The 17,233-nt window shown below is 40.1% G+C and overlaps 1 protein-coding gene and 1 long non-coding RNA gene across 6 annotated transcripts in view; one reads left to right on the top strand and one right to left on the bottom strand.

Annotated features, from left to right (window-relative positions):
• LOC309628181 overlaps positions 1–17,233 on the bottom strand; it is a 461,146-nt gene that overhangs the window by 46,814 nt on the left and 397,099 nt on the right. The window lies entirely within an intron of this gene.
• MAML3 (mastermind like transcriptional coactivator 3) overlaps positions 1–17,233 on the top strand; it is a 614,427-nt gene that overhangs the window by 281,204 nt on the left and 315,990 nt on the right. Inside the window, exon 1 of one of the 5 annotated variants that reach the window (XM_082390883.1) lies at positions 14,414–14,575. The exons of the other annotated variants lie outside the window; for them this stretch is intronic. The gene's annotated coding sequence lies outside the window, so the exon portion shown is untranslated. Of the gene's footprint in view, positions 1–14,413; positions 14,576–17,233 lie in introns of those variants that run through there. 5 annotated transcript variants of the gene reach the window in all.

The raw sequence follows: 17,233 nt of genomic DNA, 5'->3' as shown, positions 1-17,233 counted from the left end.
CTTATAATGTGTTTCTTCCATTTCCTCTGGCATGGGTGTTAAATCAGAATGCTAAGATATCTCGCTTAGTGAAACAATTAGATATTTCCCCCTCAATTTGGTCACCCCATAGGTACTTTATTGGATGCATTTTTTTCCTGAAATACCTCCTTAAAGATCAGATCCTTTGAGGAATCAAATCAAAGTGGATTGTTTGTAATTTAGAAAGCAGAGACCCATTTATGTGATTAAATATGGATTATAATCCAGTTGGTGAAATAAGAAGTTTGTTTCTGATTTCTTTAATAAGAAATGGAGTTTTCCCAGCAGCTCTAAGGAGGGAGGAGAGGGGAGCACAAGGTCTGCCTTGATGCTGTGTGACACACATTCTTTTTTTCTTAAAAAAAATTTTTTTTTATTGAAGTATAGTTGATTTACAATGTTGTATTAGTTTCTGGTGTACAGCAAAGTGATTCAGTTATACATACATATATATATTCTTTTTCATGTTCTTTTTCTTTATAGGTTATTACAAGATATTGAATATAGTCCCCCATGCTATACAGGGGGACCTTGTTGTTTATCTATTTTATATATAGTAGTTTGTATCTGCTAATCCCAAACTCCTAATTTGTCTCTCCCCGACCTTTCCCCTTTGGTAACCATAAGTTTGTTTCCTATGTCTGTGAGTCTGTTTTGTAAATAAGTTCATTTGTGTCATATTCTAGATTCCACATGTAAGGGGTATCATATGATATTTGTCTTTCTCTTTCTGACTTACTTCACTTAGTATGATAATCTCTAGGTCCATCATGTTGCTGCAAATGGTGTTTTTTCATTCTTTTTATGGATGAGTAGTATTGCATTGTATATATACCACATGTTCTTTGTCTATTCATCTGTCAATGGACATTTAAGTTGCTTCCATGTCTTGGCTATTGTGAATAGTGCTGCTATGAACATAGGGGTGCATTTATCTTTTTGAATTATAGTTTTGTCTGGATATATGCCCAAGACTAGGATTGCTGGATCATATGGTAATTCTATTTTTAGTTTTTTAAGGAACCTCCATACTGTTCTCCATAGTGGCTGCACCAATTTACATTCCCACCAACAATGTAGGAGGGTTCCCCTTTCTTCACACCCTCTCCAGCATTTATTGTTTGTGGATTTTTAATAATGGTCATTCTGACTGGTCATGACACACATTCTTAAGCGAGCTCTCTTTTCAACATGCCCAATGTGTGTTATTCTACCGTTATCCACCCACAGCACCTGTTTGTACATTGAATATTTTAGAGAGTACTGAACAGCATATAGTGCTACTGTGTGTTTAGCAAAATCGTAGGCTAAGAGAAAGAGAACTGGAAATCCCTTTCCAAACCAAGTAAGAAGTAAAGAAGATGTTTCAATTTATAGTAGTCTGGATGGTCAATTATTATCAGTTATAGTATCTCAGCCATGTGGCAGAAGATTCTGACCTCATGGTGTTTACAAATATAAAGATCATGTATGCTTTAAACAAGCTTAAATAATAACTGTAAGGACCCCGGAGTAGGGTATAAAAGGGAATATGGACCCCTGTGGAAAATAGATCAGGAGCCTCTCTTATTGTGGACAAGGGCAGGTTTTGACTTCCTAGGTAGGATAGCATGACTTGAATCTTCTGTCTTCCTTGATTCCCCCCTAGGAAGAACACATCTATTCCTTTTCTGAATATTGGCCATTCACCACAGTCCTTTCCTACTCTTGAGATTCATCCCTGCTCCCACCCCCTTTTCTAAGCTTTGAGTTCACACCCGGCTGCCTCTTTGCTACATAGCCCAGTGATATTTTTTTAAAAAAAGGAGGAGAAGAAGAAAGGAAGAAGGAGAAGAAAAAAAAAAGAAAATAGGTGGCTTTAGAATCCAGCTAACCTGAATTTGGGTTATTTTTCTTAATAGCCCTTTGATCTTAGGCAGGTTCCTGAATAGCTCTGTGCCTCTTGTTTCCTCATCTAGAATGATAATAATACCTACTTCTTGTTGTGAGGATCTGATTAAATAATGTATATAAAATGCATATAGCACAGTGTCTGGCACATAGCAAATATTTAATGAATGGTAGTCACTACAGCCCTGTTAAAAATATTAAGATGAATGTTGCAGAGACTCACTTGTAAACCACAGAAACCTTTCATTTTCTGGAACTCAGTTATTCAGCAACCTCCTCTACTGAATAAAAGCAAGTAAATATTGTACAATTAAGGAAGTAAGCAGAAAAGCCTCTAAATAGCCAAAATAGACACTCAAAAATCTATGTCCTAGAACTATGCATTCCCCTCATTAGGGTGCTTTCCCAGTTTTTAATGCAGTTCTTGACTCATTTGATCCTATGTATTTGTATTTTACACATGATTTTTAACTACCGTGAAAACTGATTTCTAAGTCTGTAGCAGATTAGATGCAAATTGGAAAGGAGCAAATTGGAAGGGAGAAGGACCAATATAGAGGCATATCCATGGCGGGCAGAAATAACTTGATAACAAATAAAAGGAAAACCCAATGAAAGCAGACAAAACTCTTAAGAGCACAGAAATTCAGAGCCATTTAGTGGATGACACTGGTCCTTAAATCCTAGCCTATGTCAAACTCACCTTGTTAAAACACAGATGGCTTGGCCCCAAGGCGTTCTAAGTCAGAAAGATATTATATTCAAAATAATTAATTTTAAAAAGCCCTTTTTGTGGATAAAGAGGGAACTTTCATCTCTCCAGAAGAGCTGGCCATCCACAGTAATGAACTGCCTGAGAATCCTGGGTGGCCACGCCTACAGGGTATTGTTACAATGTTGGGGGTAGGAGGTATCCCTTGATAGTGCTATTTATGATTTTTTTAGAGGTATTTGTGTTTGTGTGATTGCTGTGTTTCCTCATCCTTTTCTTAGTGACTTTCTAGACAAAAAGACCTCACAGATGTTTTTTCTGCCACACCAACTGTTTGATTCAACTTAGCTCTCATAAATAGTTGAGTGTGTTTCAGTAACAATGTCAAAACACTGGGCTCTGTGGCAGTTGCAATATACAGGCACCATATTGTCATTCTCTTCTTAGTTCCTTTTGCCAGTTAGTGGCAATTTCTGCCAACACCAAATAAAGTCTAAGTAAGAAGTCTTGGACTAAGGTGACCGTTTGTGAAAGAGGCAACCGTTTTCCTCCTGAGGCCCGTTTCCATTCTGAACCTCGGATTTTTAAAAATTTTCATTAAGTAGGAGGAAGAGAGATCTATACTGGCAAAAATTATTATTGGCCATGGTTACATTTCAGTAACTGGGTATAAACTTAGTCTTGTTACTTTCCTTGAATTGACATATTGGAACGCTTGCATCGTTGTGTACGTTATCATTGTTCCGATTACAGACATCGTTCGGAATTTTCTAATACCAGACCTTCTAAGAGCAGCATTTTGTTTCTTGCTAATATTAGAGGTGCCTGAGTGCTGTCTTCTTTCCATGTCAGAGGCAGTGTGTTTTTTAACTAGAGAGAGAGAAAGCAGTCTTCCGTGTCATGGTTAGGGGATTACTTTCATTAGGCAGATCTCTCTCTATGATAAATCTCCTTGGTGCATTGAACTGTTTAACTTACTTAGGGATGGTGTTTTCTTTTGAGTCCAGTTCTGGGAAAAAGTGATGGCTGTTCCCAGGGTGTTCACTGAGAAATGAAATATGGCTCTAGAGTTTGGTGCTGATGGCTGAGGGAGTAGGGGAAAAAGGGGGAGGTGAGTAGAGCTTTGAAAAATCCATCTCTGCATGTGAGTGCCACGTAGAAATCCACATCAGATGTACATGCCTTATTGTCACTACTGGTGATACAAAATCTGAGCCATCATATTTCTTGATGGTAACTTGGAATAAAAGACAAAAATTTCTGGGACCACAGTTGCTTATTCTCCCTGCTTGTTTAGCTGAGCGGATTATTCTCTGCTGATGTCATTGAATTTCAGCTAGAACCTGGACCCTCTGGCTGAAATCCAGTGGCATGTGTAGTTAGATTTCTATTTATATGTGATCACACAGATCGTTGCATTAATACTGTAATTAGGAATAGGTCAAACCCTTTACTTCTGTTATGAACAGTACAAAATATTCAGTACCTGTATTTAAATAGATTCTAGATATTTAAGAACGTCAGAATATCATTTATAACAGTGATAGTCAGGCAATGGCTATTTAAAAGTGTTTTATAACATTAATGTAGGATCTGACACTCTCTGTAGGGGAAATCCATAAAATAAGACTTTAATTTTCCTTTTAATTTAGTATCTGGCTTTGAAATGGCTTTCTGTGCATTTACTGTGACTGGCCATGTTAGCACTGATCTAATGCACTGTCCAAAGAAATCTTTATAATGTTTTCTAGGATCTGTGTTATTAAGCTGTATCAGAGGCAGGGTCTGAGGGTTAAGTTAGCGCATCTTGGTTCACAGTTTTTACTTTGATTTCAAGCTTGTGCTAATCATGTCTGTGACTTCTAATAACTTCCCTGTCCCTTTTCTTTGAAGCCCTTGCAAATCCCAGCTAGACTCTTCCAGATTTCATTAATATAAATAAAAATTGATATTGCTTCATAGATCACATCATATATCAAAAATTAAGGCTCTTTTGAGTTCTAAATATAGTAACTGTTTTGTCAGAGAAAAGCATTTTTACCTATGTTTTAAACGCCTCTTACCTTTCTATCTGAAAAAGATGTATATTTGATTTTGCCATTGCAATGCCATAGAAACCCTGACAGTTTCTGCAAAACTAACAAATCCTTTTATTTTTTTCCTATCTCTTAACCTGATCTTTAACTCTTACAGACATAATTAAAATCACCAAGGTCTGTTTTTTACCCCAGCCTTCTTTATAAAGTTGACTCCCTTCAGCGAGGAATATACAAACACAAATTTATAAAATTTGTCCTGTATCAGACTGTCTTCTGGTTCAGACGCAGTATTCCCTGTATTGATTATTCACCCCATTTCTTTACGTGTTTATTTTATAATAAGGATTTACTTTATTTCCTTAATAACCAGATCATGAGAATGTAAGAGCATTTCTTTTTTCCTTTGACCTGCATCCCCACCAGCAAATGCTCCTAAAACACATTCCTTCGGAACTATGCATTATCAGATTTTAAAGACTTTTCCATCCATAACTATGCTGTAGAGTAGGGGAAAGTGATTTCCTTCAGGGAAGGGAACAACTTTCTGCCACCCATCATTCCTTCCGGAAGTGTTTACTGCATTCCTAACTTTATTCCCTTGACTGTGCTTATCAGCTATCTACTGTGTTCCCGTGAATGTGCTAGGGATACTACAGCGAATAAGAAAGTTGTTTTTCTTCACTTCCAAGCTTAAAGTCACCCTAAAAGCTTTTGATAAAATAATAACTATTTCTTTGTAGTATCCAACTCCATTTAGACAAATTTTACAAATGAAAGTAAACCTCAAGTAGAAATAATGGCAGTTGGTCTAGAAAGCACTGAACCCTGTTTCTGCTCTCCATTTAGAATTTCTAGGCCATAAGTGAAATCACAGCGAGAAAAACAATCTTCACCCGAATCGTAGTGTTGTCCAGCATTCACAGTAGAACAGATGATATAACCAGCGTTTTACATACAAGATGCAGCCTTCTCAGGAGAAAACACATCCCCAGACTCTTCTTTCATTTCTCTCATACCTGTTCTCATTTGCTTTTTCTTCTGTTTCTCTTTTCTAACTGTGCTTGGATTTTTTTTACTGGGTCAATAGCACGAAGATCCATGTTTAAACCCAAAGGATTAATTCAGAAGAACAAGTAATTTCTATGAAAACATTCATTGTCATGTTTTTTTAAACAACAACAAAATTGTAAAAACAAATGAAATGCTCAGTAATAGGGGAATAGCGAAACTAAAATAATAGGAATTTCAGAAAGCTATAACATAGTGATTGGGTACTTTGTTGAAACATTGAAACATGAACTAACATAACAGAGACAGGCAGAATACAAATACTGTGAACATACGTAGTATCAATAATTCCATATATATGTTTGTAAATATGTATATGTATAATATATATAAGGTTATATACATCATATATAACCTTCCATTTCATGTCTAGTATCTATCTATCCATTCATTGACCAAAATCCAGCAGGAATAATGAAGGAATTACATCAAATGTTGGGTTCTTTTTCTTACCAATGTAACTAAAATCTGTAATTAAAAAAAATACTCTAAACTTGAAGGACTATCACCAAAAACAAATGAAATGTTTAAGGGAAAACAAAATTCTATTTTACTTTTTAAAAGAATCACACTTTTTTCCCCTTCCTGTTCCATTGTATGATGATATTTAATTTTAAAAGAGTATGGTCCTGATTTCTCAGGTGAATAAAATAAAGCTTCTCCAGAAATCCACACTCTGGTTTTGAAGAAACACATTTTTTTTTTTTAAAGAAAAAAATTAGAGTAACTCTACCTTTGATTGGAGGTTAGGCTTCCATCAACCTCAAGCATCTGGAACCAGGAAGTGAGTTTGAAAGAAAATCAAAATAAACATTACAAACAAAAAACTCAGAGAGAGGTAGCAGGGGGAAACCCTTTACAATTAACTCTGGACAGGGTATGGAGCCATCCTGAGATCCTCAGCAAACCAACCATGTGGAAAATAAGAAAGCAGTCTAGAAGCAGCATGAAAGCAAGAAGTGCAGAGAGCTGTTGGTGGGAATGTAAATTGATACGGCCACTATGGAGAACAGTATGGAGGTTCCTTAAAAAACTAAAAATAGAATTACCATATGATCCAGCATTCCCACTACTGGGCATATACCCAGAGAAAACCATAATTCAAAAAGACATATGTACCCCAATGTTCATTGCAGCACTATTTACAATAGCCAGGACATGGAAGCAACCTAAATGCCCATCGACAGACAAATGGATAAAGAAGATGTGGTACATATATACAATGGAATATTACTCAGCCATAAAAAGGAACGAAATTGGGTCATTTGTTGAGACGTGGATGGATCTAGAGACTGTCATACAGAGTGAAGTAAGTCAGAAAGAGAAAAACAAATATCGTATATTAACGCATATATGTGGAACCTAGAAAAATGGTACAGATGAACTGGTTTGCAGGGCAGAAATTGAGACACAGATGTAGAGAACAAACGTATGGACACCAAGGGGGGAAAGCCGCAGTGGGGTGGGGTGGTGGTGTGATGAATTGGGCTATTGGGATTGACATGTATACACTGATGTGTATAAAATGGATGACTAATAAGAACCTGCTGTATAAAAAAATAAATAAAATAAAATTCAAAAAAAAGAAAACAACAACCCACACACACACAAAAAAGAAGTGCAGAGAGGAGGATAAAAAGAAATATAAAAGGCAGACTTGGAGACCTGGAAGACATGGCAGTTTGGGGTCATCTGTCGTGAGGTCATGTAACGCAGGGGCAAAGAGCTCTACTGGGTTTAACAACCCCCCTCAGAAGTAATTGAGTAGCAGCCTATTATTACTAATAATATTCATAATAATGATCCTGTAATAAATCATCGAGAAAATGGTTTCTGTTTAAGAATATATGAATATAAATATGTCATGTTTTAGAAAGATTTCCATCAAAATAGCTTTTTACTTCAATGACTAAACTTCGCTCTCTGGATAATTCAACTATGTGGAATGCCATATTTTTTTTAAAGCCAGATAAAGTGTTATCTTAGCCATCACCTTAGAACATTCTTTCGCTGACCAAGAGGCTGTTCCTTAGACTTTTTGGGTTTTTTTTTTTGGCCGCGCCATGCGGCCTGTGGAATCTTAGTTCCCTGACCAGGGATTGAACCTGGGCCCTCAGCAGTGAGAGCGCGGAGTCCTAACCGCTGGACCGCCAGGGAATTCCCTAGACTTCTTGTTTTAATGCCAATAAATTGATTTTTCCTCTTCCCATAATTTCAGAAAAAAAATAGCTTCTGGCAAATAGTCCCTGGAGTCTGGATCAGTCTTTTGGGGCAAATTTTGTTTTGGATTCCTAGGATATAGTTTTTATTAATTGTGGTTTCTTTTTTAAAGAGAAGAACTTTTAAACTTTTATTAACGAGTAAACTGTTACCGTCTCATTCTGTGATGTTCAAACATTAAACAGCTCCTGCATGGCCTGAAGATGAGAAGGCCTCTGAATTTGAAAAGGCAAGTCAGTGTGGTATTTTAGGCATTTTACTGCGTTCTAGCTCTGTGCTTAAGAGTTCTAGATTTGGAGTTAGATCACTTGGGTTTAAGTACTGGCTCTGTTACTTACTAGCCTTATGATGATGGGCAAGTTTCTAACTTCTCTAATCCTCAGTTTCTACGTCCAAAAAATGGGTCTTATGTAATAGGGCTGCTGGGAAAATCCATTTAAAGCGCTTAGCTTAGTGCCTGCACACAGGCAGCACTCAATAATTAGAAGCTCTTAATATTACTCCCTGATTTGTTTTTACGGCCAGAACATGATTGAATCTTTTCTTAATGACCCAAGGAGACTTTGAAAAGAAAACCAACATCAGCTGAAGGTGTACTGTGTGTTCCAGGCTTTTTAGAACTTATGTCAGGACACCCTTAGAGAGTCCTTGGGACACGCAAGTATAGAGAAGTGATTCCTGATTATGAACACCGCTTAGTTTGCTAAAGTGAAGGCACCATGTGGCATTGGAGGCTGTGGACACCTGGAGTAGGTGCCCCGGTGATTTCCGGAAGGTTCAGTATTAAGCTCCAAATAGCGTCTGGGGCCCCGTTTCCTCTCTGTCAGCGTCTCCTTACTTCTAATGCCACGTGGCCTTGTTGCTGCAACTGATTCTCATTCTTCTCCTTTTTTTCCTCCTTTATGCCTTTCTTTCCCCCCTGTTATCTCTCCTGTCACCAGCTCTCCATTTGTAGGCTCTTCAATAAAAAGGTTGGTCTCTGATAGACACTGAAAGCCAGTCGATGTATTTCTTTCCTTTTTTACAACTGACTGGCCCTTCTAGGTGACAGTATAAGTCCTCGAGTTAGGGTCTGTCCCAGGTACTCAGCGTACTGCCTGGGCCAGGGTGGGTATTCAGTAGCAACATGATGAAAAAACCCATGACATGTAATTTTGGAACTTTGTTTACATGTCTCGGAGTGCTCAGAGGTTATATTTTTTACCTCCAAAGAGGTTGTGGGGTATGTGTGTCTAAGTTCCTTTTGAACCTGAGGTTTTCCCAGAGTTCTAAAGGCTCTAAGAAAGCTGGATGCAAGATAAGCAAAATATAGGTGTAGTTATGATTTACATATTGTCATTCAGACAACTGATTGTGACAGCAACCCAACAACCTTTAAAAAAAAAGAATCAACAAACAAATGGATAAACAAAAACAATAAGAAAACCATCCCCAGGGAGCTGTCTAAACAAGAGGCAAAAATTCTCACGGCTCTGGGATCTTTCACGTCAGTATTGGTGGTTTATCAAAAATATACTAAGCTTGCCTAGAACAAGCCGATTAATACTGTCCTGTCATACCCACAGAATTGCAACAAATGGCAAAGTAAAGTTTTTGATGATCTGAGTTGTGAATGTGTCACCCCTGTTACTTCAAATCACTTAATTTTAACAATAAATGAGATATTTGGGGTAGGGGCAGAGTATCGATAAGAATAACAAATTCTTGAGTGAGAAGGGACTTGAGAGCCCATGTGGTCTGACCTAAATAATACAGGAATTCCTTCCATAGAATCCCTGACAGATGGTCATCCACTTGTGTTTTGAATACTTTTTAGTGTCAGGAAATGTGTTATTTCAAGAGGCAGCGTATTTCATTGTTGGACAGTTTTGAAAGTTAGAAAATAATATTTTCATATATCAAGCCAACATTTCTATCCTTCTAACTTCCATCCATGGATCCTAGACTATTTATTAGCTATTCTACAATTGTATTTTAGCATAAGGTGACCAAAAACTGTCAAGTGTTTGTCGAACACCTAAGTGGAGATTTCTTACTGGTTGGTGCTGCCGAAGGTTCCAAGGTGGTCCCTGCCTGTGGGGAACTCAAGACAAACACACACTAAATTAACTGACAAGTGATGATCGGAGAACTGAAGCCTTCCCTTTACTCTCTTGGGTATGGGAGTCTTAAGGAAGTTAAGACAGGAAGTAAGCCTTGAAATACAAGTATGATGTTCCCAGGCAGCAAAGGTGTGAAAACAAGAGGGGTGCATAGGGTTTTAGGCAAATAATGAAGAGACACAGAGAATAGTAATGGAAATTAAGTTAAATAAGAAGGATATGGAGGAATTTGAAAGTTCTGAAGAAGCCTTTAATTAATCAATCACATCACGTCTTCCATGACTGTTTTTCAAATCATAAAAGTAAAATAATCCATGCCTGTAATGAAAAGGTAAATAATACAGAAATGTCTTAATTAAAAAGCGAAAAAAAGGACTTATCTCTTTGCTCTCCTGCCCATTCCCTCAACCTGACCACAGTTTTCACCACTTGGTGTATATTCTAGGACCTGCGAAACTATGGCCCGTGAGCCAAAATGTCCCCACCCCACCTGTTTTTGGGTGGCCCACAGGCTAAGAATGATTTTTACATATTTAAACGGTTGAAAAGCATTCACAAGAAGGATATTTCATGAGATGTGAAAATTGTATGAAATTCAACTGTGTCCACCAATAAAGTATTGAATTTTGTCAATAAGAAGTTTGTGGGAATTTTTCTCTCTCGTCATGTATCTACATAAGAGCCTCGATTTTGCCTTTTGGTCCGCCAAACCTAAACTGTTTACTAAGTGGCCCTTTGTTGGCCCTGGTCTATGCTTTCAAAAAATTTTTTATAGATATACACACACATGCATGTTTATGGTGTTCTATTTTGTTTATAAAAGTGGAAATGTAGGAGCCATTTACAGCAAATCTCTTTAGATCTGAAACAGTTAAATAAATAAGAACCACTGTTGGTTGTGAGGGCAAAGGGCAGACAGTGTCTCGAAGCTACATGGCCCAGAGGAGAAACCCAAGGATCCAGGATCCGGGAGTGTGGTCCCTGCAGTGATACAGGTGTAAAGTGATGTGCTCCCAACCTGGGTTACCTGAATTCAGATGGGAATGGGAGCCAGATGTGAGATGTTCCAGAAGAATAGTCCAAGGGGCAAGTCACTGAAGGAGACGAGGTGGGGAGCAGTCAAAGGTGCCCCCGCCTCCAGGTTAGTGCTGTGGAAGACGTGAAGAATGTTGTTGAAGGGGACTTTTTGGAGAGGCAAGCATCAGACTTGCTGACTTGGAAGCGGTCCATCCAACTCTAACCAGGGGCACTGGTTGTTGGTGCCGACAGCTCACGTTACCGTCTGAAGAATGTGTAACCCCTCAAAACTGTGCGATTGCATCTTGTACGATTGATTTGAAAAGATACAACTTTCACATTTTGAATGAGGGGAGTTCTCGGTGCCTGTTTATAGCTATTCGTATGCAACTCGTAAGTGATGTCCGTTAGGTTAATGCTGGATGTTTGGGTTCGTGTTAAAACAGCGTCTGGAAAAGAATCATGGGGACAGATGGACCACCATTTACTTCCCTATCATGGGGAAATAGTTTTAAGTTTAAGAATATTTTGAGGGAAGGAGCCTCTCGTTATAGAAAAGTATGTGAGATTTTTGAGGGGCATTTGTGGATGCCACTTCTACCACCCTCACCCCACTGACCAGATTTCTGCACATAGGGTTGTGTGATTTGTGGCATAGTTGTAGGTAGAGCTTTACTGCGCACACACAATATGGGTTTGTGTTCCAGGTATGTTCTGTCGGTGTGAACTTCTGTGAAAAAGAATGAAAGTTTCCTTGTTGTGCTATAATTAGACCATGTAGCCGGATGCCCCATAGCAGCTCCACCTTGTGGATTGTATCTTAGTGGTGCGTCCCTACAACTACTTTTCAGAGTATCCTCACTTAATACTCATTTTAATGTTAAAATGCTAGACAGTTAGGTAGTTAGAGGTGGGTAAATTTAGCCTTTCACTTGGCATATGTGTGAACCATTTCTGGGTTTTTTTGTAGGTTTTACTCAACCTTAACCCATTTGGTGAAAGCACCTGATAAATGACATCACAAAATAAGAAATGTTAAGGAGAATGTAAATAGAACGACATCTCAACTCCGAGACAGTAGCAGAAATTTAACACACAGGGATGAGGTATCCATAAGTGTATGAGGGAGACCTCACTGTGATTCAGAGAATGGCCTGGTTCTAGTGGCCCAAAGGCTAGGCCCTGAGCTTGAAATCAGGATGCCTGTTCTGATTTCAGCACCTCCACTGGCTCGCTCTGTGACCTTGGGTAAGCTGCAAGACTTCTCTGTTTCCCAGTTGGGAAATGAGAGTATCACAACTTAACATTCCAAGTGGGAAGTTGGGAATAAAAAGCAGAATATTTGCAACCACTTTTGAGCATCCTTAAAGATGAGGGACGTTTGAATTTTCAGCATTGCTAGTGTTCTGTTCAGTGTGTACCTATCTTGGTGAAGACTCATTAGATATTTTTTGCCACAAATGAATCAAGCTCTACCTCCTGACCCATTACTTTTATCATCCTGGCACCTTTAATATGGCTTTAAATTTAGTGCCTATTTTGGGAGAAATCATGGATTCTGTTAGCGACATTGTTTCTTGTCCTTATTCTAAGACTTGTGGATATTTTTGTCATTAACATGGCATTTTTGCTATGCTTTCAGAAAAGTATAACTTTAACTTTCATAATGACATGGATTTTCTTTTTTCAACGGGAGGGAATTTCTGGGATCTGACTAAACACATAGAGTAAAAGAAATGTGGATTGATTAACATGCTGTTATATAAACTATGGAAGTGGAGTTTCTAAATATCTCCATTGTACTAGCCCTTCACTGTCATATTTTTCCCTGCAGAGTACCATTCTGTGGATACTGGAAACTTCCGTGGAAGTTTAATCAGGATAATTAAATCAGGATAATTTAATCAGGTGTCAAAGAGGATTGTTGATAAAAGTGATTTCACCTTAGTAGTGATTCTGAACGGGGTGTGGGCTCTTACGAAACTATGTTTTCTCTCCCTTGTGTGTAGAATCACTGCCAGACGGAGTCAGTTTATATTCAATACATGGGAGTTTTTGTACCCCATGTACCCCAGGACCCCTGGCCCCTGAGGAGGTCCTGAGTTACAGGTGATGAGGCTGGCCCAACAGTCAGAGGCTAAAAGTGTCCTCACTCAGCTGTTAGTAGAGAGAAATGTATTCAGTGGAGCCCACACCAGTGGAGCAAATTTGAGAACCTGGTAGATGATACCAGATTGTATAGCTGCGCCCCGAGCAGTAGGTGTCACTGTAGTCAGTGGCTTTTACTGCTCAGCGTTGAAGGGGTTAATTGGGTCTGATTTATTTGGGCAGATAGAGGTCCATCTGTGCCCTCCGGGCTGCCTGTCTTTGTCTCTAGGGCCCCAGTTGATACCAATGAAAGGCTCCAGTCCACGCTGAAAGGCACCCTTTTTCTCTAAGAAGGGAAGAAAGATACTCTCCCATCTATAGTTTAGAGTCTGAGACTAGGCTGTTTGATGTGATGGGGTGGGTTGAGTTGAGGTGGGTAAATAGGTGAGATAATCCTTCTCAAGTCTGGTGGGGGACCTGGGATGGAGGGGAAGGGAAAATTCTATTAAGAGAAATGAAAGAAGATGGACTAGCGGAATACATTTCCTTGTTGTTATTGGCCCTGGGCCCTGTTATATTCAGGCGGTGTGAGCTATCAGAACTTCTGTCGGCATCCTTCTCAGAAATTAAAAAATCTCTCTCTCGCAGAGATGTACTTCTCTTTTGCCACTTTCTACTCCAGAAAGTTAATTCTCAAACGCTAAAATGGAACTTAGGATTTAGAAACAGCTACTGTGTTGACTAACATAAAAAAAAAAAAAAGAAATCCTATCCTGGGATTACACAGCCAACTGCTTTTTCAAGTACACCCAATTTTACTTTTCCTTTTCTAGTAGCACCCTGGTTTGAAAACAAAATAAAACGGAGTAAACCCACTGGACAGTTTCAGATTCCTCTTCTCTCTTATTTTTTTTTTGCCTAGAGAACCCATCTCTCTCCCCACGCACCACCCAGGCAGCACGGGGTCGTCTGTCCTTTAAACAAACAAAAAAAATACATGAAGGCTTTCTGTATATGGTTTATACCCAGATACTCATTAAAAATAGCTCCTGTCCAGTCTCCGCTCTTCCTCCCCTAGCCTGCTGGTTTGGCTGTAGTTAACACCCTGATTCAGCCCTGCTCTCGGCGGTACAATACGTGAAGCTCAGACTGCCCCCCGCCCCCGCCCCCCCCCCCGGGCAACCCCGGCCCCGCCCCGCCCCGCCCCGCCCCGCTTCTGTCTCCCTCGGAGCGAGTGGCGCGTTTTAAGCCATCCGCACCCTCGCCAGAGCCAGGTGGCGTCGCTTCCTGCCTTCCCTGCTCGCTGTTGCTAAGTGAGAGGCACCAGATCACACATAAAGCTGAACCAATCGCATCCTGACCCCCATAGGCTGGTAAAAGCCGAAGAAAAGAGACTCCCACCGCGTTGTCTGTGGCCGGTGGGTCCTCCTCCCCCTCCCTCTCCCCTCCCACCTTTTCTTTTCCAACAGGAAGGGGAGGCGGGGAGGGAGCCGGCAGGAGGAAGAGCGAAGAAAGAGGGTGGGGGAGGTGAAGCCTCGTATGCCTCGCTGTACTTGAGATAAATGCCATTTTTTCTTTGTGAAGAAAAGGAATGGGCGCTTCTCTTGAGCAGTCATAGGCGGGCAGATGTGCTGCTTTCTGCCCCCAAACTGCTCAAACTGCTCTGAATAAGACGTCTGTCGATCTAAACATCTGCTTTGCTTTCTTCTCTCTCTCTCTCTTTCTCCTTCTCTCTCCATAGCTACGAATCTTTTCATCCCCCCAGTTTTGCAGATCTTGGCACCCTCTGTTAATTCTTCCTCTTCACCTCTCCATTTCCTTTCTGTCTCACAGTATTCTCCCAGTCCAGAAAGCCTTTCCTTGAATGTACAAGTTAGCGGAAGATATTTTGTATCTTGTCCTGTGGAGGAAGTCATCAGGTTATCCTAGGGAACGAGCAAGAGAGGAGGAATATTTATAAAGGCAATTAAAAAAAAAAAAATCCCCTGTTAAGAATGTCATTGTCTTTGGCAAGGTCTGTGCAAGCACGAAGTGAAATGAAAGGCGGTTCTTAACTGGATAAGTGCCAGTGTAGACAGCCAGTGGTATAGTTGCGATTATACAGAGAAAATGACCTTTCTCCTATAATTAGCGGGATATTTTGGGCAGCATCAGACCCAAGTTACCTGGGTGATTACGGCTTTGTAGATCTGACCTTAGAACAAAACATTCCACTTAAGTTCTCCACGGAAAATGTTTGCTATCTTTGGCCATAAAAGTAGCAGAGACATCCACTGCGTTTGCAACCAGGTGAAGTCCAATTACAGGGAGGCTTTCTTTGGTTCTGTGTCTAATAGATTCCCAATAAATTTCTTCTGACCTTTTGGAGGTGGCTTATTATTTGGGCGCTCATGTGCCTTTGGAAAAAATAACCTGTGTTTATTTCTCAGTCAAGAGAGTTGTGGTTTCCTGTAACCTATTCTTGGATTTGCTGTGTTTTGGTGGGATATCAAAAGGACGCTACTCGTGGTTAAACTGTCCGTTTCCCTCAAGAAATGTTCCTTTCATACTTGAAATACTATCGTACTCCTGGGCCAGAAGTCCAGTCTACTCACTCAGTATCATACAGAAAAGTGATCATATTCTCCCACTCCACCTGCTGTTTTCCAGCCTTTAGACTAATTTTTGTCTTTCTTTCTTTCTTTCTTTCTTTCTTTTTTTGAACCAAAGCTAAAATGGTTTCATAAAGGGAAGCATGGGGGATCAGATTAACCAAAAGGGAATTACCAGTGAAAAACCTTCGCAGATGCTGAGTACCTGGAATGTTTTTCTTTTTAAGAGTTTATCTTTCTCTTATTATCATGAGGTAAAAACTAGGCAGTATAGTTCTCACATATACCATTTAAAGCTACAATTCTTAGATAATCTACAGACATCATTTCACTCACTTTCAGTCTCTTCCAGGTTAAATCAGAACGATTTACAGGTAGGCCACTGCTCAGATCTGAGTGATACCTTCATCTTCTGCTGTGCCCATTTTTGGAAGGGAGACACAATGACAACATAAAACTCCGAAAGTGGGCAAAGAAGTGAAAAGGAGTGGGGGGGACTGGCCAGCTCGCCCTGTAGAACTGCCTTGCCCCTCAGTCGGTCAGTGAGTTAGTACCGTTAGCAGTTATTCATTTACCACTCGCCTATTTTATGTTCAGTCCTGTGCTGAAAGTTTTGAGCTGGAAACACAGTGCAAGCCAGGTCCACCTTGGTACCTTCTTCACTGGGTTGCAGCCCTCTCGGTTTTATCACCTTCATTGTTCAGACACAGGCGCCATGCTTCAGCCACGTCAACCTGCCAGGACCAGCTCTGCCTGCTGAAGGAAGAGAATGAGTTGATCATTCTCTTCCTTCAAACCCCTGGATCCTGCCTACCTCTGCTGCCCTGAATTCCCTGACTCAGCTATTCAAGCACAAATCCCTCTAAGCCCCTCAGCACTCTCTCCCCAAATTTGCACTTGTCTAACGAACTTCCTAGACATTAGTTCTGACTTCTCTGCCCTGGATACCTTTCTAGATATGTCCTCTGTTTTCTCTCCTCTGTGCCTTTGCTTAAACTGGGCCTTCCTTCCAGATGGCTTCTCTTCCTCCAGTCTCTCCCTGTGGCAATCTGGCCCCCCAAAGCACATCTCAGATACGGTTTCCTCGGTGAACGTTTTCTCTCAGTGTCTCCCACTCAGACTGCATCTTCCAGTCTTCTGAACACCACAGCCTCTTTCTTTAGAAGCTCTCCACAATCTGCTTTGAGTTGTATTTGTTGTATCCTTGGTGGTGCTAAGGGCAGCTCAGAGGAGGGCATTCGCCACTACAATATTCCCCATCAACCTCCCTGCAAAGCCACTTCAAATAAATATATAATTACATACCCACTGCGCTTGCTATGCAAACATAGCTTCAAGATAGTCTCCCAAGTGCCCTTTGCATCCCAATTGCTAACCCTAAATTCCTCCTTTATAGAAATTCTGAAACTGTACCCTCCCCACTTTATTTTAAGCTTCTCGGGACCGCAGCTGTGTCTCCATATTTCCCGAAGCATGTAACGCAAG

Source organism: Balaenoptera borealis (assembly GCF_965194805.1).
Source record: "Balaenoptera borealis genome assembly, chromosome: 4".
Classification (NCBI taxonomy): domain Eukaryota; kingdom Metazoa; phylum Chordata; class Mammalia; order Artiodactyla; family Balaenopteridae; genus Balaenoptera; species Balaenoptera borealis.
Note: the sequence above shows the minus strand (reverse complement) of the source record. Positions and strands in the feature narration are given on the sequence as shown.